A 27,654-nucleotide genomic window follows, 5' to 3' on the forward strand; every position below is an offset into this window, starting at 1 on the left:
CTCAAGATCCCAGCCCCACCCATGCCCTATCTCGCCGCAGGACGGCCAAACGTGAGGTTCAGGAAAGGAGTTGTTCAAACGTCAAGGCATGACCGACCGATTGGATTGTGGAATCGATTTAGGAGGTCTTAACACCATTTGTTTAAATAGAAGGGGATGGGATGGGGTGAAATGGAATAGACACTCACCTACAGGTTAGGAACTATTAACATCTCCATTTTACAGACAAGGAAACTGAGAGGGAAGGTCACTCCACGAGCAAGTAGTGAAGACACGATTTAAACACAGAACTGTCTCCTATAACACTCGAGCTGCCCCCCCCCGGTATTTTTATTATAGCATTCTCAAAAGTGACACATCTGACTGCCCTTCTCCCTGTGAGCTTCATGTGATATGACTTTATATGCAATCATCATGTACCAATTTGATTGAATGAATGAATGGATGAATGAAATGTGAAGAAAATGCAGAGGGTGATCTCTAAATTCATTTGACCACTTTTCCTTGCACCTCCGATCTTAAAACAATCAGCAATGACAGGAGCCTGCATCCTGAAGGGACTCATGTAATTACACCTTTTCATCCCCACCCAGGAGGGCAGCTTAAAGATGAAGTCACCCAACGATAATACACTTTTAAAAATGCGCTTCCGGATTTCCCTGGTGGCGCAATGGTTAAGAATCCGCCTGCCAACGCAGGGGACACAGGTTCAATCCCTGGTCCAGGAAGATCCCACATGCCACGGAGTAGCCAAGCCCGTGCACCACAACTACTGAGCCTGTGCTCTAGAGCCCGCGAGCCACAACTACTGAGCCTGTGTGCTGCAACTACTGAAGCCCGCATGCCTAGAGCCCACGTTCTGCAGCAAGAGAAGCCACCGCAATGAGAAGCCCGCGCACCACAACGAAGAGTAGCCCCCGCTCGCCACAACTAGAGAAAGCCCGCGCGCAGCAACAAAGACCCAATGCAGCCAAAATAAATAAACAGATAAATAAATAAATTTATTTTTAAAAATGCACTTCTTAGAACTTTCTTTTTATTTTTTTTTAAAGATTCTTTTGATGTGGACCATTTTTAGTCTTACTGAATGTTACACTATTGCTTCTGTTTTATGTTTTGGTTTTTTGGCCACAAGGCATGTGGGATCTTAGCTCCCTGACGAGGCATCGAACCTGCACCCCTTGCATTAGAAGGCTAAGTCTTAACCACTGGACCACCAGGGAAGTCCCAAACTTTCTTTTTAAAGATAATTTAGACAACTGGGAAAAGTCTGAGTACACGCACACACACACACACACAAAGCCAATTCTAGCATAATGACAACCTACGATAGAGAGGATCAATCCAGTGAAATTAGGTGAACCACAAAAGTGACGGCTGTTTATCCTATGTGCTTCCCTTTAAATGCAGTGACCCTCAACGCCAATAAAACCCAAGGACTGTGTGGAGAATCCACTCGTAGGTCCATCACCAGAGAGGCTTAAGGGCCAGAAAATAAATGTACGCTGGGTGAGGAGAGCAGGTGTTCTGAAGACCACTGGTCTACCCAGTATGCACTCACCCTTCTTCCTTCTCACAGAACTCCAGTTGTATTGCAGGCGGTCACGCCCCAGGAAATCAGCTGTTATTTCCCAGCTTCTGGTGCAATTTGGGTTGGGCACCTGGCAGGTGTGACAAATGAGAGATAAGCAGAAGCCACTGAATGGCGTCTCCAAGAACACACGCGAAAGGGGGTGCTTCAACCGTCCCTCCCTTTTTCTTGCCCTCCATCCACTTCCCCTTCTTTCTGCCTGGAATGCGGACGTACCGGCTGGAGCTCCAGCCGCCATCCTGAGAGCATCGAGATGAGGGTCACTGTCATCAGTGACGACAGAGCAGCAACCTAGGACCCTGAGTCCCCAGTGATTCCAGGAAGCCCACACACCTGGAAGCTCTGGATTCCCCACATCTGACATTTTTAAGCCACAAAAGTACAAAGCCGTATCTTGTTTGAGGCACTGCATTTTCTTTAACGTGCAACTGAGCGTAATCCTGAATGATGGATCTAGGACACCATGGACCAGAGGGCCATTCCATGCTGCAAGAACCGTAATCCTTGAGTGAGATTCTCCAGGAGAGCAGCCCTGACAGCCCTGCCCGCCGATCCGATGAGGAGGAAGCCACGACTCCCGACTCAGCTCGCTCCTGTCACTCAGCCAGTTAACGCGTCCTGCCAAGGTGGCCTCCTACTAACTTTCCAATCCGTGCACTTCCTTCATGCTGCGATCCTCATCCGGGCCGCCAGTAGCTCCCCCCGGATCACGTGACCAGCCCACCCAGCGGGCTTTCTTCTAGCCACGCCTCCCTTTAGTTCGTGCTCTGCCGAGAAGGCAGAACAGTCTTGGGAAAATGGACATCTGACTGTGTCATCCTCTTCCTTAAAGGACTTCAGAGGCTGCCCCTTACCTTGAGGATCAAGTGCCCACTCCTGACTGCGGCTTGCAACCCAGCCCTGCCTCGTCTCCAACCTCATCGTGGGGGTTCTCCAGGGAGGGGGATGGACTGGGAGTGTGGGGTTGGCAGACGCAAACTATTACATTTAAAACAGGTAAACAACAAGGTCCCACTGTGTAGCACAGGGAACTATAGCCAATCTCCTGGGGTAAACCATAAAGGAAAAGAATATAAAAAATAAAGAATGTCTGTGTGTGTATAACTGAGTCACTCTGCTGTAGAGCAGAGATTAGCTCAACACTGTAAATCAACTACAATTCAAAAAAATAATAGAAATTTCTGTGGGATTTCAAAAGACAGGCAGGAAGTCATCACGGCTGGAGGCCACTGGCCAGTTTTACGGAAGGAATAACTCCGAGCTAGGCCTGGGTGGGATCAGAAGGTGGGCAGAAGGAGAGGCATGAGCCAGGCGCCTCCAGGCTCTAGGCCCCCAGTACATTGGTACAGCCTTTCATCAGGCCATGCGGGGATGCCCGCATAGAGTTGTAAGGATGTCGGCCAACCGAGCAGGTCGTGTCCCCTCCGTCCACGCCTTGCCTGGGTCACACATTTAACTGCTCATCTTGGCTGGATCCACTCGGGCTGCTAGCGCAAAACACCACCGAGGGAGGGAGAAATGCATTGTCTTGTAGTCCAGGAAGCTGGGTGTCCAAGATCAAGGTGTGGGCAGGGTTGGTTTCTCCTGAGGCCTCGCTCCTTGGCGTGGGGACGGCCGCCTTCTCGCTGGGTCCTCACGTGGGCTTCCTCTGTGCGCGCACACAGTTCTGGTGTCTCTCTGTGTCCCCGATTTTCTCTTATAAGGACACCTGTCTTCTTGGATTAGGGCCCACCCTAGTGACCTCCTTCAGACTTAGTTCCTTGTTTCAAGGCCCCCATCTCCTTTAAAGAGCAAACAGAGTCATGTTCTGAGGTCCTGGGGGTCCTGGTTAGGACTTCAACATATGGATTGGGGGGGTGGGTACACAACTCAGCCCATAACACAACCCCTGAAGAAATAAGGGCTCCAAAGAACAGAGAGGAGTAACAGTAGCGAGGAGGAAGGACAGCACCTTTGGAGGGTGGAGAACACTCAAGGGAGAACTTCACAGTTGGCTTGGGGTCAGAACACGGGGCCTCGGGTTCCAAGGTTCCTGAAAGCGGTACCGAGCATCGGAGCATTTTGCTAATTCCAGGCCCTGAAGGCAACAGGACCCAAATCATTCATCATTCATGATGGGCAGCCGCAGGATTCATTCGTTTTTCTCCAAGATCTTTGGGCCGAATAACAGTATGTCTTTTAGTAATGGATCCTGAAGTTCAGTGGGAAAAATAGGTTTACAACTGATTCTGTGACCTTAAAATCAAAGAAGGGGGGTGTGCAGCTGTTGCAGCCTGCCTCTCCCCCACCATAGCTCCCGGCCAGCGGCACTGTCTGCCGGGCACGTGCCGCTCAGCCCTGCTGGCTGTACATTCGACCCTCACACATGCACGTGAAGGGGGTCGGGAGCTGTAGAAAGCAGCACTGCAGGCAAAAGCGCCCTTTAATAATAGCACAGCCTAGGAGGAGCTCCCTGACAGCACTGGTTCCAGCTGATTTCAGCCAATAATCCAGTATGAGAAATTTCTAGAGTTCCAGTTAACCAAACAACTGCTCTTCTTAACAGAAGAATGGGATTGACTATTTGCATTAGAGTGGGGAGAAGAATGTAACTTATAGCTGAACCCTTGGGAATGATTTTAGGTGCATTCCAACATTGGCCCCACCAAACTCAGCAATGAAACAGCCAGTAATCAAGGAGCTGGAGGAGAAAACAGGTGGAAACGGTGTGTGTGTGTGTGTGTGTGTGTACGTGTGTGTGTACGTGTGTGTGTGTGTGTGTGTGTGTGAGAGTGAGAGAGAGAGAGAGAGAGAGAGAGAGAGAGGGAGAGGGAGGGAGGGAGAGAGAGACTGTGTATTTGCCCTTCCTTTCCCCACCGGCATTTAAAGAATGTCTTCTCAGCTATTAATTTCTTCCAATAAGAAACACTGCACATTGCTTAAGAGAGAAGGCTCTGGAATCAGATGACCTAGATTAGAATCTTGCCCCCAGCCCCACCCCCAGTTACAAACTGTGTGACTTTGAACAAGTTACTTAAATTCCTGGTGCCTCATCCAAAGCCCATTCCTAAAACCGGGATTCATAACAGGGCTGCGGAAATTCAGTAAAATTAAAAACTCAGAGAGCGTCGAAGAGGACCTGGCTCTGTATGTTAACAGCAGCATCATCTCTCTCTCCTCCTTTTCTCCTGGGCCGAGACGATGAGACTGGGATTTCCAGCAATTCTCTCATTTCAGTAAATGCTGCTGCTTCGCTTTAGATGCCCCGAGAAGTTCATGATAATAGGATCTTCCCGGTAATGCTTGCAGGTCACTGGGTCACCTCAGCGGGCACAGGCTGGATCGTTTGTCTCGAAGCCTAAAATAATTGCTGCAGGTGCCAGTGTCGGAACCAGGATCACCGGGGCAGCCATTCGCGCCCTGGCTCATCTGCCTTTTACGGTCGCCGCTAATCATCACGCAGGGGCCCCTCACTGCCCAGCGCGCGTGCGCTTCACTTATTGCACAGGCTGCCCGAGAATCCTTGATTCGCTAATAAGAAAATGACAGCCTAGTGTCAGTGTTTGAAAATTACCTTTAGGAGTCAGGCAGGAAGGGTATTTTTAAATGGTCATCGTTTTTAAAAAGCGTAGACATGCCTTTTGCCATCCTGCATCCTCTCCCCGAGCCACCCGCCGCCCAGCCCTGGAGGCTTGGGGACGGCGGACCCCATCCTGACTCAGCGCCAGCCTGGGCTCTGCCGCCTGGCTCTGGCGCAACGTCAGGTGCCCAGTAATCGGGATCTGAGAGGCATTAGCTCACGTGACCGGGCTGACCTCTCCTGGCCCTGATTAACTTTCCAGCCATAAGCTGCCGCCTGCAGCCTGCTCTGGGCTCACGCTGACTTTCCACATTTTGAATAAGATTCAACAAGTCTAACTGGTGGAGTGTGTGTGTGTGTGTGTGTGTGTGTGTGTGTGTGTGTGTGTAGATGGAGATTCCTAGGGGAGAAGAAAGAAAAACAGAACAGCACCCCATAAGAGAACAGTGTAGGAAGTGCAGAGGCGGGGGTAGGAGGAGGGGTTGGCTTAGGAGAGAAAGATCTAGAAGCGACAGTAGGAATCACAGCCCCAGGTCACTCAGCACGAGGCAGAGGCCTGGGGCCCGACCGCTGGGGAAGGGCGTCCCTCTGGGTGCACTGGGTCTGTCACGTGCTGGGGAAGGAGACGGCTCCACTTTGGTTGTGTTTTGACGAGAGCTTCAGTGACGTCCTCCTACAATGTCCCCGTTCTGTGCCCCAAACGCCCCAGCTGAGCCCCCTCCTGGATGGAGCGGCACGGGAAGGCCCAGGGGCCTCTGGAAAGTGGGTGGGGGACCTTGTGGCCACGCTGACCCTCCCCTGGCACCAGGACCACGGGCGAGGGTGCCGAGAGGCGCCAGAAGGAGGGCTGAGCCGCCAGAGGCAGGGGTGAGGGGAAACCGCCTCTGCAGGTCCTCGGTCATGGCCAAGCCCCTCCCCGCGTGGGCTTTCAGACAGGCTGAGCTCCAGCCTCTTATCTGAAAAGCAAACAAACACACCTGCAGAAGGCAGCCTTTACACCCAGGAGCCGTCTTCTGTCGTGTGGCGCTTTCCACGTTTCGACCTGCTTCCTAAATGAGCTCCCGGTGATGAATCTGCCTGCCGGCCTCCAGTTTTCCCAAAGCGGGGAAGGCCCACCAACGAGCAGTGAGCGGCCTCGGGCAGGTCTGAGATCCCCAGACTCCGCGGTCCATCCACCCCAGCTCAAATCCCAGCTTTGCCACTTCCTGGCTGTGTGATCTCAGGCTAACTACTCCACCTCTCTGTGTCTCAGTTTCTTTGTCTACACAATGGTGATGGTAGCAATGGCTACTGTCTGAGTTTCCTCTGGCAGCAGTAACAAATTACAGCAAACTGAGTGGCTTAAAACGACAAAAATTCATTCTCCCACAGATCTGGAGGCCATAAGTCTGAAAACAAGGTCTCCGGGGCTTGGGGGGAGGGTCCTTCCTGGCTTCTTCCAGCTTCTAGTGCCCCCAGGCTTTCTTTGGCTTGTGGCCGCATCCCTCCAGTCTCTGCCCCAGGGTCACACGGCCTCCTCTGCTGTGTCTGAACGGGTGGCGGCATTCAGGGCCACCAGACCATCTAGGATAATAAGCTCCTCCTCTCAAGGTCCTTTTAACGTAATCCCATCTTTTGCCATGTAGGTAATATTCACTCTATTGCCATATAAGGCAATAGTCACAATTCCAGGGATTAGGACACAGATGCATTCAGCCTCCTACACCTACCCTGTAGGGCTGCTATGAAGACTTAACGAGCTAAAACCTGCCAAGTGTCTACGACGTTGCTTGGCACCCGGGGAGAGCTGAATGCCTTTGTCAGCTGTCGCAGCGTTAGTTATTGTTATTATTATTATTAACCTTTTTTACCAAAACAGGGTAGGCCTCAAGGGCCGAGCCTAGGCGAGCAGGAGCAAACCTCTAGAAAACATTAGACGTCTCTTACCTTCACTATTTTCATTGTTAGGCTTATTTCATCTAAGATGATGTGAAGATTTCATTTATGGTAATCACATAGAATTGTTTCTTTTTAGCCTCCATAAATGTCTTTAAAAAGGAAAACGAGTCCATTGAAACAGATACTAAGTCAGCAATAGCATAGGCTTCAACACCGGGGGCAAAAAGAAATTCCGAAGCTGGCATTCCGGGGGGGCAGGGGGGGCATCCACCCCACTCCAGGGATAAAGGGGCAAGCAAAGCACTGCGGCAGCTCACAACACACAGGTGCACGAGGTGGGGAGAGGATGCCTGCGTGACCCCAGCTTGGGAAACACGGGCGTGAGATTACTGTCTCCACCTTGGAACCGTGGTACCAGCCTGTTCATTACAAAACAAAGACCAGAACCCAGGGCTCCTGGGGCAGCTAACCCGTGTTTTCCAGTGCGTGTTTACTGCTGGGGAGGAAGGAGTTATGTTTCCCCCATTTGTTTGTTCCAGGATTGTGAGCCACAGGACCATCCTGGGGGTGGGGTTGGCCCGGAGTGGACACAGCTGTCCCATGGGCCAGGCGCACCGATTAACCCCCCGTGGGCACCCTTGTTTCTGATGTGCTCCTCCTTGATGAAAAATCAATGAGGGCGTTTTCTGCCTTTGCTGCTGGGTTTGAGGCTCCCGCCGTTCCTCCCTCTCCCTTGCTTCTGCAGGCCTCCAGGTCGCCGTGCAGGGGAGAAGGAAGGAGGCTCGGGCTCCCCCCGCTGCAGAAACGTCCTGTCTGCCCAGACCTGGGCAGGGCTCCAAACGCAAGCATCCACCCTAAGGCCCCATGCAGGAGATAGACAAAGGGAGACCGAGCCCGTCACAGCTCATCCACCCAGGCAGGGCCACACGGATGTCACTCCGTGCACAGTCTCTTCCTCCCACACAGTTTAGGCAGCTCTGCTCACAAGAAAAGGAAAATAAATAAACTGCAGAAAAATCTACTAAAAAACCTAGGTTACACTGCCCAGGAGACAACAGTCAAGACAAACTTCAAAGGACCAGTGCAACTGGTACCTCTGCTCTGGGCTCTCGAAACAGATCAGAACTGCGGGGCCCGACGTCAAGCCTGATTGTGACGTGAACTAAGCCGGGGTCCGGGCTTTAAAGGAGCTGTTCCCCAGGTCAACACGGCAGCAGGCATTTCATAAAGAAGCCACACGGGAGCCCAGCCTCCCCTCCACGTGGCCGTTTCTGCAGAGTACGCGCGTCACCAAGATGTAACATGGCTGCTTAAACATTCAAGTTGCTGAGAGCGGGGAGAATGTGACATTTTCATCCCATGCCAGTAGAGGGCACCGCTGAGGGAGGGGGCCTGTGCAGGGGCTCAGCTCTGCTGTCAGTCAGTTGAGCAGGCGCAAAGCTTACAGGGACTAACCCCCATCCAGTGCAGGGGGTGCGGGCAGAAGGCCCCCGTTAATATATCAGATGCGATTCTGTCCTGTTGATACTATCCTACTAATTCCATTGTCATTTTACTGCCTGGTCTGTTTAGAATCCAAGAATCACAGCAGTGATGATACTAGCCAGCATGTACTGAGCCCTCACTGTACACCAGGCCCTGTCCTGAATGCTTCACATCACGTAACTCATTTAATCATCAAAACGCCGCATCTGCAGTCTCCCCATCTGAATGAGAATAACGGTAATAGCTAATATTTACTGAGCGCTTACTAGGTCCTGAGCGCTTTTCCTGTATTAGCTCGATCCTTTGAGGAGGAGGTAGATACCATTGTTCTCCCATTTTTATAGATGAGAAAATGAGGCACAGAGAGGTTAAGAAACGCACCTGTGGTCACACAGCCAGGAGATCACAGAGCCAAGATGAGAACCAGCCAGTGTGGCTCAAGACTAACCACGGCCAATGCCATCTACTGAAGGCCATTTCGGACAGTCCCATTTGGGGAACTAACTCCCCTTGCAGGTGCCGTAGGGAGAGACGTAAGTGCAGGGGCAGGTCAGCACGCTCCTCAGTGGCAGTGTGGTGAGGTGGTTAGCGCATGAGCTCTGCCCAAAGGGCCACAGTGAACCTTGGCTGCTTCACTCGCCGGCCACATGAGTTTGGGCAAGTGGCTTCCCCTCCCTGGTCTCAGTCCCCACCTTCAAGGTGCGGAGAATAACAGCTCCCGCCTTAGAGCATTAGCTATTGTTAGTACCGCTGTTATGACTGGACCCCAAACAGGCTAATCACAACTGGAACTGTGAATCAATAATGCATTATTACTATAGTAATAATCAACAGTGGAATTATTCAGAAAACACCAATGGTCCCCAATGTGGCAGGACCGTATTCTGACAGAGTGATGGAGGCCTTCACCCCGGACCTCCTGCACCCCAGGGAAGAGGGAAAGAATATTCTGGACCAGTTCTGCTTAGGCTCAACCCTGATGGCAGAGCTGACCCCAGCCAGCTGTACGCTCCTCCCCGCGCGGAAGAGAAGTTAACTGTGAAATCCTGAAATTCTAGAGAAAACACGAGTAACTGAATTTATCCTCCAGTGATAAGATTAACTTTCCTGCTCTTGAGAAAAAGCGGAGCTAAGACAAGCTGAGTTACAGACAAGAAAGCAGCCTCGGGTGCCACGGACCTTCGGGAGTCACACGCCACCCACATCAGTGCAGCTGCCTTGCTTACAGCTCTGACCCTGCACACGCGCCGTCTGCACACCCAGGCCTCACCCGCCAGGGAATGCCGGGCTGGGCAGGAGGAGACACCCATGCCCGGAGGGGTCATGCACCCTCCGAACAGTGACCACCTGAAGGAAGGCCAGAGGAAGCGGCCCCGGACAAAGGACAAGGGGAGCCCGCCCCGCCCTCGAGGAGAGAGGAGGAAACAGGTTTCCTGCAGGGGGTGCAGCTGCACAGGGAACCAGGCCAGAAGAGACCAGCCCCTGGAGCCCCGAGCCGCCCCACAGTGCCCGGAGCCTTTGAGACCTGCCTTCAGGGGCCACTCAACCCTCCTGGAGTGGGTGCTCTGGGGTGCGGCACAGGCATCAGGATTTTAAAAACAGATTTATTGAGATAGAGCTCACATAGCATCGAACTCATCCATTAAAAAAAAAAAAAGACACAGACCTACTAGAGCATGGGCTTGAGGACACGGGGAGGGGGAAGGGTACGCTGGGATGAAGTGAGAGAGTGGCATGGACATATACACACTACCAAACGTAAAATAGATAGCTAGTGGGAAGCAGCCGCATAGCACAGGGAGATCAGCTCGGGGCTTTGTGACCACCTAGACGGGTGGGATAGGGAGGGTGGGAGGGAGAAGCAAGAGGGAGGGGGTACGGGGATGTATGTATATGTATAGCTGATTCACTTTGTTATACAGCAGAAATTAACACACCACTGTAAAGCAATTATACTCCAATAAAGATGTTAAAAAATATAATAATAAAGTGTACAATTCAGTGGTTTTTAGTCTATTCCCAGATACATGCAATCGTCAGCACGGTCCACTTCGAGACATTTTCATCCGTTTTAGAACATGTTCGTCATCTCAGAAAGAAACCTTACACCTTTATCATTTCCCAATCCCCCCCAGTCCCCGGCCCTGAGCCGCCACGAATCCACCTCCTGCCTATGGATTTCCGGTCCTGGACATTTCATGCCGGTGGAATCATACAACAGGTGGTCCTCTGTGCCTGTCTCTTTTCTCTCAGCATCATGTTCTCGAGGTTCACCCACGGTTTGGGAGGCATCAGAACGTCACTCTTTTCACAGCTGAACAGTATTCCCGTGTGTGGACCTTCCAGTTTTGCTCGTCAGCAGGCACCGTAGTTTTTAACGGTCTGAGAACCGCTGCTGGACGCAGAGCCGCGTGTAACTCCGTGCTGTCCCCCCCCTGCTCCCCCTAGCTGTACCCTAGGTTTCTTCCCGCCGATCTGTCCCCCTCCTTCCCTTCACATCCCGAGTCTGATCTCTTCTCACTATGGCCACCACTGTGCCCTGACCTGAGCTGAGACCCCACCGACGCACCCCCGGGTGGCTGTGTCGGCCCCTCCCACCTCCTTGTCCATGTCTGTCCTGCGGCCCACCCACACACAGCCGCCGGAGCAGCCTACTGAAAACAGGCAGACCATGCAACCCCCGGGGGCCTCCTGATTGCTTTTATCCTCGCCGGGAACAGATCTGAGGCCCTTCCGATCACTACTGCGTGACCTGGACCTGCTTCCTCCCAACATGTCCTCACCCTGCGCCCACCACCTTCCAGACGTGCCGGCCAGCTTGCTCGTCCTCCCTCGAGGAAGGAAAAGGTGGGCCGCAAGGGCAGCGCCACACGGTGGGTACCCACTGGCTTCCAAGCTTGGCCGACCCAGGTTTGAAGCCTGGCCCGTCCCTGTCCAGCTGTGCGACCCTGGAAGGGTCCCTTCATTTCTCTTAGATGATTGTCTTGTCTGTACGATGGGTCTAAACTAGCACCAAGGCCCACCTCGTGAAGCCACAGTGTCGCACATGTAAAAAGTGAAGGCACGCGGAGATGTCCAGCCAGCAGCACACGTATTCCTGCATCTGCAGCTTCAAGAACTGTTCACACAAGTTCCCTTATTGAATTCTCAGCCTAAAAAATGGCCCAGAACTGGAAAGAAGGGACACCACCCAGAGCTGATGGGCTTGGGGACTGTCCAGAGCCTGGGGGTGACAAGGCCACCCAGCCCGTCCTGCTGTGTGTCAGCTGAGCGCCTACTACGTGTCAGCCACTTGCTGGCACGGGGCATTTGGCCACGGCTATGTTCAAGCAAAGTCGGGGGACCGTCTGGATGCGGGTGGGCCAGGAGAAGTCCAAAGTGACCCCCAATCCTCAAGATGGGGTGTCTGAGTGGCAGGTGGCACTCTTCACTTTGATGTCCAGAGATTTCCAGGGGCAGTGGAGGTTTGGGAGGGAAGATGAGGTCGGTGGTCACCAGGTTCTAATCTACCTTGACAGGCAGTTTGAGACTCTCCCGTGTGGCTGCTCCGTGCCCACGACCCTCCAAACGGCCAGCCCCGCGTGTTACCCGGAAGGACAGCAGATTGGGTGTGGTGACCGCCCGTTGTCTGTAATAACGAGGAAACATCGACAGCCTCATTCAAGTACATGCAGCTACTCTAAGGTATGTTTTTTGCAGTTTTTTTATGTCATGGAAGAATGCCAACCTTATCATGTAAAATGTTTTAAAAACATAATTCAAAACAGTTAATGGAATAAAAATCCTCATAGAGAAAAGAAACGGAAAAAAATGCCAATATTAACAATGATTGTGTCTGGGTGACAGAACTGTGAGTCATAAATATTTTCTTCTTCCTGCTTTTCTTTTTTTTTGATACTTTCTAACTTTCCCACAATGAACAGTCATTACTTTCAAAATAAAACTTAAAAGATGTCATTAAAAAAAACAAATTCAATTTGCAGAACCCATGCCGTGAGCTGGGGAGGGACTGTCTGTGTGGTTCTGATGTCAACAGAGGCTCCCCTGTCACCTGTCCGAGCCCCAGGCTCCAAGCTCACCGGCATCCCCACCCCGGAGCAGGTCCCAGCTAACTAGGTGGATGCACAGATCAGATCCTGGGCTCGTGAATCTGAGCCCTTTACAGACCTGGCACTAACACCCCAGACATAACTTCCTAATACTCCAGGGCTCCTTCGCTGGGGGGTGGGAGGTAGGAGGGAAACATCAGAAAAAAGCAAACAAAACCATTGCCCGATTTTTCTCTGCATCTCTGAGTCTGAAGTAACAACGGAGCGACATGATGGGGAGTGTTTCTGTGTTAGAAACAATCAGCCAACAATAAACATCCCAATGGAAACCAACTCTGCTGAACCAACTGCAGCAGACAATGCTAAATACCGTTATCACAGCATCCATGTCTTGGCAACAGGAGTATTTCATCCGAGGGAATCTCACCAAAGTCCCGCCGCCAGATCGGCAGCTACAAGCCGCCCTCTAAAGGCCTCTTTTCCAAAAGCAGGACAACTGGGTTTTCTTCGGCGGCACAGGATGGGGGGTGGGGCAGGGTGGGGACAGGAGGAAGGGAGAACCTTTGCACTTCAACAGCGGGACCCCCCCCCCATAGCCAACTCCCTGAGGAAGGAACTGGCAAAGTACACCCGCCCACTGGTTTCCAGACACTCCTGGGAACTCACAGCTCATTCTCAGTGTCCACGGGTGAAAGCTTGGGGACTCCAGACCCTTGTCATCCCACCTGCTCCAGAAACACCCTGTCAGCACTTCCTGCACAGCCATCTAAAAGGAATGAAGACACCCTTCCTTCCTGCAAATACTCAGGGTCTTTGCACTGGTATCTGTACAGTTGGATTCTTCTCGTCATTCAGGGCTCAGCTTAATGTCACCTCCTCCAAGAGTCCTTCCAGGATCATCCCACCACAGTCTCTCAAGTCAGGCTGCTGTAAACCTCTGTATGGTGTTACCTCCACTTGTTGGTTATTTATTCACCTGCTTGTTGTCAAACAAACACACACACACACACTAATGTCATCTCCATAAGAACAGGGACTTCAGCTATCTTGCTGGCTGCTCTGTGCCCAGCCCCTAAAATGCTTCTTAAATCTAAATAGACATTTCTCCAAAGAAGACATACAGATGGCCAACAAACACATGAAAGGATGCTCAACATCACTAATCATTAGAGAAATGCAAATCAAAACTACAATGAGGTATCACCTCACACCAGTCAGAATGGCCATCACCAAAAAATCTACGAACAATAAATGCTGGAGAGGGTGTGGAGAAAAGGAGACCCTCCTGCACTGTTGGTGGGAATGTATAGCCACTAAGGAGAACAGTACGGAGGTTCCTTAAAAACCATATGACCCAGCAATCCCACTACTGGGCATAAACCCTGAGAAAACCATAATTGAAAAAGATACATGTACCACAATGTTCACTGCAGCACTGTTTACAATAGCCAGGACATGGAAGCATCCTAAGTGTCCATCAACAGATGAATGGATAAAGAAGATGTGGCACATATATACAATGGAATATTACGCAGCCATAAAAAGAAACGAAACCGAGTTATTTGTAGTGAGGTGGATGGACCTAGAGTCTATCATACAGAGTAAAGTAAGTCAGAAAGAGAAAAACGAATACCGTATGCTAATGCACGTATATGGAATCTAAAAAAATGATACTGACGAAACTAGTGACAGGGAAGGAATAAAGACGCAAACGTAGAGGACGGACTTGAGGACACGGGAAGGGGGAAGGGGAAGCTGGGAGGAAGTGAGAGAGTGGCATGGACATATATACACTACCAAACGTAAAATAGATAGCTAGTGGGAAGCAGCCGCATAGCACAGGGAGATCAGCTCGGTGCTTTGTGACCACCTGGAGGGGTGGGATAGGGAGGGTGGGAGGGAGGGAGACGTAAGAGGGAGGGGACATGGGGATATATGTATATGTATAGCTGACTCACTTTGTTATACAGCAGAAACTAACACAACATTGTAAAACAATTATAGTCCAATAAAGATATAAAAAAATAAATAAATAAAATGCTACTTAATATTTAATAGGTGCTCAGATGTTTGTGGGATGAATAAGCGAATGCACTAGGCATATAAAAATAAAGGTCACAACCACTGCCTTCCAGGAACTTCATTTTAGAGGAGAGAACCGTCATGGTTCTCATGGTGAGATCTCACCCTCTCATGGTGAGGGTGAAGAGAAAAACAGTGCACAGGCAGTAACCAGATCAAGGGGAGGGGAGGGGAGGGGGGAGGGGGGAGGGGAGGGAGGGGAGGGAGGGGAGGGAGGGGAGGGAGGGGAGGGAGGGGAGGGAAGGGAGGGGAGGGGAGGGAGGGGAGGGGAGGGGAGGGGGAGGGGGAGGGGAGGGGAGGGGAGGGGGAGGGGGGGAGGGGAGGGGAGGGGAGGGGGAGGGGAGGGGGAGGGGGAGGGGAGAGGGAAGGGAGGGGGAGGGGAGAGGGAAGGGAGGGGGAGGGGAGGGGGAGGGGGAGGGGAGGGAGGGGTGCCCACCCCACCCTGGGGCATATCCTGTAGGTCATTTCATTTCCTTCATTCATTCTTTCCAAAAAAATATTTATTGACCACCTACTCTGTGCAAAGCGCTTGCTTGGGCGGAAAAGCAGACCATAAAAATGCCAGCAGATAAGATATTTTCAGATGAATGTCCTTAGGCCACTCTGCTCCCTCCATCTCTCCGCAAGCCCTACTACCCCACATTGCCACAGACTCTGTCCCCTCACACGCCTGTGTCCCTGCATAGCCCCTCAGGCCCTGGAAGTCGTGACACCTCTTTCCCGGGTGGGTGAACATTAAGAGTGGGTTATTTGACAAGGTCCTACTGTATAGCACAAGGAACTATATTCACCATCCTGGGATGAACCGTAATAAAAAAGAACATTGAAAAGAATGTATATACGTGTATAACTGAGTCATTCTGTTGTACAGCAGAAATTAACACAGCACTGTAAATCAACTACACTTCGACTAAAAATAATAGTAAATTAAAAAAGAAAGAATAGGTTATCTGGCCTCTCAGAATCCCAGAGAAGACCCAGCTTCTCCCATTTTAGGAGCCTCGTGGCCCAGTGAAAAACTAAGAAATGTCAAGACAGGTTTAAATTGTTACTTTTCAGGTATCCATGTAATAATTAATGTATAATGTGTTGATGTATACATATAACGTATTAATAATACATTAACTATAACCCAACAAACTCTAGTACAATATGACTGACCTATGAAGAGGGATCCACACAGGTGGGTGGTCCAGCTGCTGGGAATGGTTTAAGGTCACACGAGAAATGACTTTTTCTTGGAGTCTTCTCAGTGGATCTTGGCGACTGAAACCGTAGCTTTTAATATCAAGGGTTAATTTGAGACTCTTTGTCACTGCGAGGCTGGGCGAAAGGGTCCTCCCAGATCCCCCTGAGGACCATATCCAGTTATCAAAGAGGAAGACCCATTACCTACGGAGCCTGAGACAAAGGGCAGGCCTCCTAAGACGTACGAAGAGACACAGCCCAGTTGCCTGGACATGCCCCCCCGACACCCACAGATGCTAGTTTGGAACCGTAGTGTCTGTGAATGTTCACTCCCAAACCTCCTCAGGGAGGACCGGACCTACAGGGGCTGGAAAAAGTCATTGCCAGCATTAGAAAGTCAGACAATGTGAAGTGTTGGCAAGAACTTGGGGAAAGAGGACCCACCCTGCAGAGCAAGCTGGAAGAACTTGATGAAATGAAGTCGACACGTCCCCTCTGCCCCAGCGATCCACTTCTGAGACGCACCCAGAACGATTCTCACGTGGGACCGTAAGGCACACGTGCGAGGATTCTGCCACAGCATCGTCTGTGCAGCAGGGCTCTGGGGCCAACCTGGTGGCCTCGATGGGGATGGGCAAGCACAACGTGGTCCATGAGCTCTATGGAATATTTCCCAGCAGTTAGAAGTAACTAACCAGAAATACACACAGCCACATGGATGGACTGTAAAGGGACAGGGCTGCATGAGAGAAGCAGGAAACAGAACAAGGTCTAGAGCACAATGGGATTTATGTTCATCAGAACACCTGCGAATACAGCAGCACTAATATCTCACATAGATGCAAATTCAAGGGTATATATCAAACATGTTGAAGGGACTGGCTGTGATGGAGAAGGTAAAGGAGGTGGGGACTGGGGTGAAAGGGAAGAGGCCAGGGAGAGACAGAGACAGAGGGTAAGAGAGGGGGAAAGGGAAAAGGAGGCCCTGCAATGACAGCACATTAAGGACCAAGGAGTGTGGTTCACCCAAGGCAGCGGCACCAACACCAACAGGCCGTTGCTTGTCAGCACGAAGCCCAGATGAGCTTGGAGCAAATGCCATAACAAGATCAGGCAGCTTTTCAAACCGATGGGCACAGGCAAGGAGAAGTTAGGGAAACACTGCTCATAGAATACAACGATCAAATTCAAAAGGAACCGGAGAAATGAAGAACAGAGTTTTCTAGAAGTCGGTGTCAGCCACTCCGGTGCACCCACCACAGACCAGTACAGCAGGTGCATCCTTCACTGGGCTCTCAGAACCACACAGGTTCCAACCTTCCAGCTACACGGAAGAGGCTGGGAAATTCCGCGGTAAAATCCTCCATGTCTCCACCACCGGCATCAGCTGCTCGAGTGGCTCTGGAAAGGTGTCTGCTCGGTACAAAGGAAGCTCCAGCATTTACGAGCCTAGACCCACCTGAGGGGCAAGGGCCGTGCCAGAGTCACACTTCATTTACATCCGCAACCAGAGTCAAGAGCGCGGAGGACGACTCCCACAGATGCTTAACCGCCGTGGGGTCACGCCCTAGCCCAGCGCTTCTCAGAATGAGGTCCCTGGGCCAGCAGCGTTAGCACCAGAGACTGAGAGACGCAAACCCTGGAGGACCCGTCCCTAGCTCTGCTAGCAGAACTGTTCCCACTGCCCGCCCTCCGATGACTCGGGTGCTCCCCCACTAATGAAAACTTCAAGCTTCGTTCCAAAACACAAAGGAGGGAGGTCTGGAAGTGGGAGCTCAGGAAAGAGCCTCCCTGCTCTGTGCCCCTCCCTCCTGCCCTTTGAGCACACGCTGTTCTCCTCCCAAACGCCAACCAGGCCCCGAGCAAGAGAAATGAGACTAAAACCCACAGTGGAGAGAATCAGCTGAATTGGTTTGCTGCCCTTTTTTTTTTTTCTTTAATTGCTAGTTCTCAGCCCAGTCTGCACAGGGCCTCACGTGGGGAAGCTTTCAGACTCCCCCTGCCTGGGATTCGGATGTGGCCGGGTCCCCGTCTTCGCAGGCTGGGTCTGCGGGGAGCTGGACACAGGCCTCTGGCTGGGGTCTGGCCCCTACGGTCCCACCATCTCCCCTGGCACACTGACAGCGCCAACCTTTCCCTGACCCACTTTGTCATCTTCTCAGAAGGGGAGGGTGGTAATATCAGCTGGCGGCCACTTCCCTGAAATAACCTCAAAATGCTTTGCTCTGTGTCCCGGGTGCAGTGCCGTAGGGCTGGCCAAGCAGCCCTAGACCCTGAGGCCCAGCCCAGTCACCAGGGCCGTCTGCCGGCCCACCTCCTACACCACAGCCCCGCGCCGGAGACACAAGCCCAGATGGCGCCCAACTGCCCGCCCCGAGGCTCCCACACCCCACTCCCAGGTACCAAGCCCCAGATACCAGGGACCAGCAGCTGGGGCCGGGACAGAAGCCAATTCCAGGAGATCCCGGAGCAGGGCTGGGGCGGCTGGGATGGAGAGGAGGGTCCTACCAGCGGGTCCCCAGCCCCCGGGACTGGCCACCTTGCAATCAGGCTGAGCCTGAAGGGCGCCCCTCCCACTGGCACCGTGTTCACTCCTGGCTCAGAAACTGGACGGGAGGAGAGCTGGTCCACGGCCCACACACTCAGAGGCTCGCAAGCCGGGACAGCCCTCCTCGCTCCAGCCCACCTTCCATTTTCAGAGCCCACCCACTCTCGTCTTCCTCGGCCTGCTCCCCCGTGGGGACATTTTCTGTCCCTTGATGAGGTGGGGCCTCGCTAGTGAAAGGTGATGATGCAGAGAGAGGTGAGGGTGGACCTCTCTCCCCAACGCCCTCCCCTCCTCCCTCAGCCGGCCATCCTAAGAATCCGGGGGCACGCAGACCCTGCCCCGCATCCCTGCATGACCCCCCGGCAGCCCCGATGCCCTGGGCCCAACGACCCGGTGCTGAGCTGCGTCCACCCAGCCCGTGGGGACACCCTGGGGACAGCAGCAAGCCTGACTCTACAAAGGCCTCAGCGTGAGGAGAACAAGCCGCACCCTGACCCCACTGGACCTCCCAAACCCAACTTCCCTCCGGGCAGGTGGTCCTGTAAACACTGGATCTCCAGGTGAAAACACGGCTTCCAGGGGGAGAGTGTGCCCCAGCAAACAGCCTGCCGTGGGCGCGCACACACACACACACACACACACACACGCACATTCTGCCGGGAACATCTGTTTTGACAAACATATTATTCAAGTCGGTCTATGGGACATGAATTGACAAATTCTCAACGTGCAAGCTCCTGGCTCAATGCATTTCAAATCTGAGCCGAGCTGTGGATGATACAACTCTTATTTTTTAGTTGTTGGCCCCCAACCCCTTCCCCCTTCAAGCCCCACCCCCAGGAAGACCACTTCCAGAGCCCCCAGAGGCTCAGATGTGAAACAGTCCAAGCTCACACTTCTGAGTTCGAAAGGCACTGCCTGGTGTGATGTCCAACTTCGCCCAGAGGGGCTTTTCTGCAAAGCTGAGGGGTAGGGGGTGGGAGGGGTCTCCGGGAACCCCACGGCGACAGAGAACCGTCAGCAGTGCCCTGGGAAACCAGATCCACGGGGACCAAGCCGCAGCACCCCACATCCGCGGGAGGAATCGTCTGGAAACGGTCCCCCCCTCCCCGCGGCTCTCCTGCACCCGGCGTCCATGGCAGCTCGGTACCGGGACCCCGTGCTGAAGGGCAACCTCAAACCGCTGGAAAATAAACTTTGTCGGCGCAGACAGTTTCCGGCTATCGCCCGGAGATCACCGCCGCTGCAGCGCCGGGTGCGTGCGGAGGGGTGAAAAGGGAAACGTGAAGCTATTTTTAGGAGAAAAAAATAAATCTCAGCCTACCTTAGAAGCAGCAGTGCCAAGACTGGGAGGTTCACCCAGAGACAACTGCAGTCTGCTGTGTCAGATTACAAACTGGGGCCGAGGGAGGGAGGGGAGGGAGGGGGGAGGGGAGGAGAGAGAGAGAGGGCCTTGGTGTGTCTGCGCCGCTTGGATTCGGCTAGAAATGATTCATTAGTTTTCTGCAGGCAGGCAAGCAGGCCCACAGAGAGAAAGGCGGGGGGGAGGAATCATCCGCCATGCAGCGGTACCCAGAGCCTAGGAAACGTCAGTGTTTAGACACACACACACACACACACACACACGCACGCACACGCACACACACACGCGCGCACACACACCCCAAGATGGCTCTCGTCTCCCTGCCAGTGTCTTTTCCACCGAGCTGCGGCCAAAAGCTGGGACAGAAATGAAGGCGAAACAGCTCTCTTAGCCAAGCAGGGCTCGGGGTCCGGTGGGTGATGCTCCCTCCCCGGAATAACAGCACTAGCTCTCCCCTGCTGGCTGCAGGCGGTGGGGGGGCGGGTGGCTCCTGCAACCAACCGGCCCTCTGGGCTGCCAAGGGGAGGGAAAAGCTGCCCTCGCGCGCCCCACGAAGCTCAGAAACTCAAGTGCAGCTAGGAATTAAGTGATTATGTGCAACCAACCACCCAAGCTGTTCAGGTCTGCACCCGCTGGTCTGGCTCCCCCGCTGCCCCCCAGCCTCCCGAATCCAAAGAAAATTAACATGTGCTCTCTTCATCCTCCCAGAAGTTCAGACCCTTGCACAGAGGTACCAGCTACCTAGCAACGCGGCAGAGACACTGACAAAATAGGAAAATGTGCGTGGACTTCACACACACACACGGGCACACACAGTTTGTTCCCTGGGATGAAAACCCCATCATGTGTGATTTAAAGACGCTAAATAATTTAGCTTGTGGAAGGAAAGCCCCGTGTTGGGTCCCATGAACCCGGACTGTGTCTCTGAGGGGTCCCAGTGCCGCCTGCCTGGACAGGGACCGCGGGGTGGAAGGCAGGCATACACTAGCTGCAGGTCCTTTGTACAAAAAGGAAAGGGTCTCCCGAGATGCTTTCTGTTGCTTCTCCAATTAACAGGCTTACCAAACGGGCATTGGGAAAATCCAACACACCCTCCAGCACGGTGGTTGGGTTGTCTGCCTTATACAAACCACCATGAGCTAAAAGCTAACTGGGGAATTCCCTGGCGATCCAGTGGTTAGGACTTCGCACTTTCACTGCCGAGGGTGTGGGTTCGATCCCTGGTCGGGGAACTAAGATCTCACAAGCCTAGCGGCGTGGCCAAAAATTTAAAATTTTTTGAACTTCTTAAAAAATAAACATAGTATAAAAAATAAAAAGCTAACTGGCCAGAAGGACACTCCTTCCCCAAACGACTTCTGTGTCACCATGGTACACAGGTGGAGTGGAAGTTTTCCTAATCAGGACCCGCTTTTGCTTCCCAAGGATGGAGAGCGCCTGAATTTGCCTGCAAGACGGAAGGCTTCCTACAGCTCCGTATACGCTAGGCCAGTCCCAGTCTCTTTCTGTTGGACCAAGAGCTCTGTGCCCCTTTCAGGAGGGGGAAGCAAACCGCCCCACCATTTCCTTTTTTTTTTTTAGAATGAAGTAATTTAATTATGAGGGTCAAGGTCATAAATTTGTCACCAGACTCTAAAATACCAGGCACAGAAGCAATTTGCAAATGCTGCTCTTTAATGTTATTGAATATAATTAACAGGTCATATGACAACTTGACATTTAACTCTCTTTATGAAGCGTACGCCATTCCCTTTTTCATTCTGCAGGCAGAGCCATCAGTTCCCAGTAACCACGACCAGGGAAGAGGAGGCAAACGCTTGTACACCCCTGTTCACAGCAGCTCCTTTCACAGCAGCCAATGGGTGGAGACAACCCAATGCCCGCTGATGGGCAGATGGATCCACAGAAGTGGTCTGTCCAGGCAGTGGAATACTATGCAGCCACCAAAAGGATGGAAGCACAGACACAGGCTACGGTGCGGATTAACTGAAAACATGCTGGTAAGGAAACAAGCCAGATACAAAAGACCACGTGTCGTATGATTTTATGTAGATGAAACGTCCAGAATAGGCAAAGCCACAGAGCCAGAAAGGAGATGAGTGGGATGGCCGCCTGGGCCTCGGGGGAGGGGGAGAGAGGGGAGGGGGAGGGGCTGCTAATGGCCACAGGGTTTCCTTTGGGGGCTATGAAAACATTTTGGAATTAGACACAGGTGGTGGTTGCACAACATTGTGAAGGCACTAATGCCACTGAATTATTCACTTTACAATGGTTAATTTTATGTTACATGAACCTCATCTCAAATAAAAAAGTAAAAAAAAAAAAAAAAAAAAGCACATGAATTGGGAGTCACGCTGGCCAAAGTCTAAATCCCGACTCTGTGTGACCTTCAACAGGTCAGTCTGTTCCCTCAGCTACGAAAGTATCGTATCTGCTTCTTAGAGAGCATCCACCCATGGGGCTATCATGGGAGAAAAAGAACAGGGTTGACGGAAGAAAATAAAACTCTCCCCCCCTTAGAAATTTTAGAAAAGAACTCGTTCTTTGAGAAGGCCATTCAATGGTATGAATATGGCTTTCTCCCCCTCTTTTCTCAGCAGGTTGTTTTGAAGCAATCCATAGATCAGACAGGCCTAAAGTCCAAGGTTCTGAAACAATTCACCTACAAAAGCACATACTTTTAAGATGCTGAATCCTCCCCACGCCGGGCTACGGCCACTTGAACCAGCCTTGTTGAGACTCCAGAATCATTCTCACAGTATTTCACGTCAACGGAAGTTGCTCACCCGAGGGTCTCTGTGCGAGCCCACGTAGAGGACCAGGCACGCTGAGGCCAGGAGAGGACACTGCCCCGTCCAATCAGAAAAGGAAGGCAGGTGGGAATGTAAGTTTGTGTAGCCACTATGGAGAACAGTATGGAGGTTCCTCAAAAAACTAAAAATAGAACTACCATATGATCCAGCAACCCCACTCCTGGGCATATATCCAGACAAAACTCTAATTCAAAAAGATACATGTACCCCTGTGTTCATTGCAGTACTATTCACAATAGCCAAGACATGGAAGCAACCTAAGTGTCCATCAACAGATGAATGGATAAAGAAGATGTGGTACATACATACAACAGAATACTACTCAGTCATAAAAAAGAACAACATAATGCCATTTGCAGCAACAGAGATGCAACCAGAGATTATCATACTAAGTGAAGTCAGAGAAAGACAAATACCACATGAGATCACTTATATGTGGAATCTAAACTATGGCACAAACGAAGCTATCTATGAAACAGAAACGCACTCATGGACACAGAGAACAGACTTGTGATTGCCAAGGGGGAGGGGTGGAGGAGGGATGGATTGGGAGTTTGGGGTCAGCAGATGCAAACAATTATATATAGAATGTATGAACAACAAAGTTCTACTGTACAGCACAGGGAACTATATTCAATATCCTGTGATAAACCATAATGGAAAAGAATATTATATATATAACTGAGTCACTTTGCTGTACAGCAGAAATTAACACAAAATTGTAAATCAAACACACTTCAATAAAATTAAAAAAAAAAAGAAAAGAAAAGGAAGGCAGTGATTCCACCTCTGGGTACCATGTTCTAACTTCACAAAAACCAGGTGAATTCCGGGCTTAAGACACTGTTGAATGTAACAAAGCAGAGAATTTCACAGGCAGAGGCTCCTGGGTAAGTCACGATGTAGAGGAAGCCACGCTGTGTCTGTGAAGAACGAGGGCATGAAGACCCAGCGGGAGAGGATCACCTAGGTCTGGAAGATGGGCTGCCAGGGCCGAGACTCGCTTCCTTGAAGAAATCAAAGAAGCTCACCCCTTCCACACTTATTGGAGGCAACTCAGAAAACAGACCCCACAAAGGCACCCCTATTAACCGGGCCTGTTCGGTTGTTAAGAGTTGCTATAAATAACACGCCGTTTGTTTATCTGATCCCGAATGCAAAGAGTGTTTGCAGGACGACAGAGGAGCAAGCACCAGATGCAAAGCTGCATAGCTGCTGCCCAGAGCCTTCCAGTCGTATATATGGAGAAAGCACAGCTGAGCCGGAGGAAGCACATTTGGACCGGCTCTCCGAGGAAATGCCAGGTGTCGGCGGCAATGTGGTTCTGAGGGTTCAGTATTAAAGCAGCAGAATCTACGATCGTCGTGGAGCTAAGAATAGGTCCTGAACGTCAGGGTCTCAGCAGGCCCTGAGCTGCCACAAAGCACAGGGGGCTTTCCACTAGGCCAGTTCCAAGGCCAGCAGTGAGGTGTGCTCACCTAAGTCGCTTTCAAGTCGCTTTTGTAGATGCTATGATTGTCTACTGGAAAAACCCATGTGAACCAAGAAACTGTTACAAATAAGAACAGAACGGAATGGAACAGTATAGAATACAACAGAATAGGAAAATGCTTCATGTATTCCTTGATAGAATACAATCATGTATTATTTTTGTTCCCAGAAAAAAAATTGCATATCATTGCATTTAATATTAATAATACGTAAAAATCAATAGCTTTCCTGTATTTCCCAGTTAGGAAATATAATGGAAAGGGAACAAAACCCCATTTCCGGTAGCCGTCTGCAAAATGAAACACATTCCTAGGAATGATTTGCATGAGAAATATGTAAGAGATACAGGAAGAAAACTGGGGAACAAAAGAGGAAAACTGAATAAAGAGAAAAGTATACCCTACGCTTGGATGGGATGCTTAGACTCTATACAATTCTCCCTAAATCAATCTTAAAAATTAACGGCATTACACAAGATATACAGGCAGGATGTTCTTAGACCTGTGGAAGCTGATTCTAAACTCTGTATGAAGATAAAGGCACGAAAGTATAACTTGGAAGTTTTTAGGGTAGAAAAGAGTAAGGAAAGAATACCAGCCTTACCAGACATTATATGTAAATAAAACTGTTGGTCCTGGTGCATGAACAGATAGGCCAATAGAACAGACTTGGATGAATAAATCCTATCACATAACAGCATTGACTACATGATAAGGTGTCATTTCTAATCAATAAGAAAAGGCTGATCATTCAATATATGATATTCAGAAAATGGGAAAATGTTTTTAAATTCTTACGCAAAAATCATTTCCAGATGAATCAAGTATCTAAACACATAAAGGAAAAATGAGACATCTTTGAAGAAATCATGAATTTTTTTCATTACTTTAAAATGAAGGAGGACTTTCTAACCAAGACAGGAAATCAGGGATGATGAAAGGAAAGGCTGATTAAATTTGACAACATGGAAATTTAAAACTTCTGCACAGTGAAAAAAATGCCATAAATAAAATCAAACGCTAAGTTACAAACCAGGATAAAATATTTGCAACACAAATTTCAGACTCAGGTATGGGTCCAGGTTTTGTGGGACCTGGAGTTTGTTCAACTTGGGGACCCTGTTTAAGAAAAATAAAAACAAAAAACAAACCCACCAATGCAAAATGGTACAAACATGATCACATCTAAAGAATGAGAAAATAAATCACAACAAATTCCAGACTTTAAAAAGCTGACGAACCCCATAAATATCACAAAATCTAGAAAAATAACATTATGTTTGTTTAATTAAGTGCCTGAGACACCTCTATAATACTTTTTTTTCACATTTTATTAGCTGTGTAATGTTTAATGACCTCTCCATATGACAGTGATTCTGTGGCATTATTCTCTTTTGAGAGAGTAAAAGAAAAATTCTTTCCCAGCATAATTCATCAAATTTGGGGTTTTTTAAAGTTTTTTTTGTAGTTTAAAAGTTTTCTTCATATGTTCCAGCAATCCCACTCCTGGGCATATACCTGGACAAAAGTATAATGCAAAAAGATCCATGCACCCCTATGTTCACAGCAGCACTATTCACAATAGCCAATGCAAACAACCTAAATGTCCGTCGACAGAGGAATGGATAAAGAAGACGTGGTGCATATACACAATGGGATACTACTCAGCCGTAGAAAAGAATAAAATAATGCCATTCGCAGCAACATGGATGGACCTAGAGATTATCATACTAAGTGAAGTAAGTCAGACAGAGAAAGACAAATATCAAATGATATCACTTATAGGTGTAATCTAAAATAGGACACAAATGAACCTGAACCTGTCTACAAAACAGAAACAGACCCACAGGCATAGAGGCATTGTGGTTGCCAAGGGGGCGGGGGGAAGGGGATGGATGGACTGGGAGTTTGGGCTCAGTAGAGGCAAGCTATTACATTTAGGATGGATAAACAACAAGGTCCTACCGTATAGCGCAGGGAACTACAGCCTATATCCTGGGATAAACCACAATGGAAAACAGTATTAAAAAGAATGTATATAGGTGTATAACTGAGTCACTTTGCTGTACAGCAGAAATTAACACAACACTGTAAATCAACTATTCTTCAATTTAAAAAAATAAACTATCTAAAACTTTTTTTAAGTTTTCTTTAACAAATTTATTCCACATACAACTAACTTTAACAGTAGTTCCTGAACTACTATTCCAAGATGTGTCCAAAACGTAGAGGAATTCTGATCAACTTTATTTGATTTGATTCCCATCAAAAAAGAAAACAAAATGTACGACGGGTTATATGGGTGTTGGCTGGATTACCGACGATATTTCAGACAGGAAAACTTCCTGTTGGTCATGCGTTGGTGAGAAAGGCTTCTCTGCTTACAGCTGTACATTGAGAATTGGAAGACTTTTCCATGGACTGGCTTTCATCTCTGTACATTTCAAACCTCTTTTCTCATCCACTCCCCACATGCTTCCAGTGTCAAATGCCTAAGATACGCTCACATTATGATACGATCTTTGGCTACACAGGGTGATGAAGGATAATTCGGTAGGGAGGGCCATAGATGTATTCCAGAAAGCCAGCACATACCATGACGGCCAGTGATCATTTATACCCAGAAATGGCAGAAACCCATTTAACATATCTCATTAAACCCCAATTAAATGTCACCTTAACTGGACTTTCTCTTAGCTAGATGTCAAAAATGCCCACAGCCTGTCTAACAAAACGAGCACGAGGGAAACTCTCAATGAAAAGATATAGTTGTCTTAAATGACTGCAGTTAAAATAACTTAGCTGAGTAAATTTTGTGAACGTGTTGCTAGGATCCTTTCAGGGTCTTGTAAGGGTTTGTACAGGTGAGGACAACTGAAGCTTAGACTTCACTGGCTTCATGTAAATCTGCCTCTTGACAAGCTAAGGACTAAGTTCCTTAATATAAAAAGAGCTCTCACAAATCAATGAGACCTACAATTCAACTGAAAACTTGGCAAAGGCTGTATATACACAGCTCAGCACCCCCCAATAAAAAAAATGATGAGGTGTTGCCACAATACAATCTCCAAAACATATTCAGTGAAGAAAGAAAAAAGCAAATAGTGTGTATGCATTCTCTAGTCTGCATATAATAAAGGAACATCTATACGTGCACAGACTGTTTCAGAAAGCTTACAACACACGAGTGGCTGCCTCTTGAAAGACAGACGAGGGACGAAGGGTTTGAGAGTGAAGGCTCTCTTCTACTTTGATGCAGTGTGAATTGCTTACCAAGGGCAGATACTCTTTCGTTTTTACTCCAAGTGCTATTATTTACTAAAACTCAATGAACTGTAAGCCTAACATGGGTAAATTTAGCTGTATTTAAAATTAAAAATATAGATTTTTAAAACATGATTATTAAAAAGATATTATGTAATAAATATATAGTAAATTAATATATGTATGTGTGTATATATATATATACACACACACACACGACCAACACACACACACACAGGACTAACACACACACACACACACACACACACACACACGGGACATAATGAAAAAAATGCCCATTATTTAACATTTGCTTTACTGTAGCTACTGGATTGCATAGGGAT

At 49.7% G+C, this 27,654-nt stretch overlaps 1 protein-coding gene across 3 annotated transcripts in view; it reads right to left on the reverse strand.

The window, feature by feature from the left end:
• RIMBP2 (RIMS binding protein 2) overlaps positions 1 to 19,802 on the reverse strand; it is a 281,741-nt gene extending 261,939 nt beyond the window's left edge. Inside the window, exons 1-2 of one of the 3 annotated variants that reach the window (XM_060311106.1) lie at positions 19,705 to 19,802; positions 1,562 to 1,661 (exon numbers count right to left, since the gene is read on the reverse strand). The gene's annotated coding sequence lies outside the window, so the exon portion shown is untranslated. Of the gene's footprint in view, positions 1 to 1,561; positions 1,662 to 19,274; positions 19,326 to 19,704 lie in introns of those variants that run through there. The other 2 variants (XM_060311104.1, XM_060311111.1) reach the window with 2 other exon arrangements.
• Between the last annotated feature and the right edge of the window lie 7,852 nt (positions 19,803 to 27,654).

This window comes from Globicephala melas, chromosome 13, assembly GCF_963455315.2.
Source record: "Globicephala melas chromosome 13, mGloMel1.2, whole genome shotgun sequence".
In the NCBI taxonomy this organism is placed as follows: Eukaryota; Metazoa; Chordata; class Mammalia; order Artiodactyla; family Delphinidae; genus Globicephala; species Globicephala melas.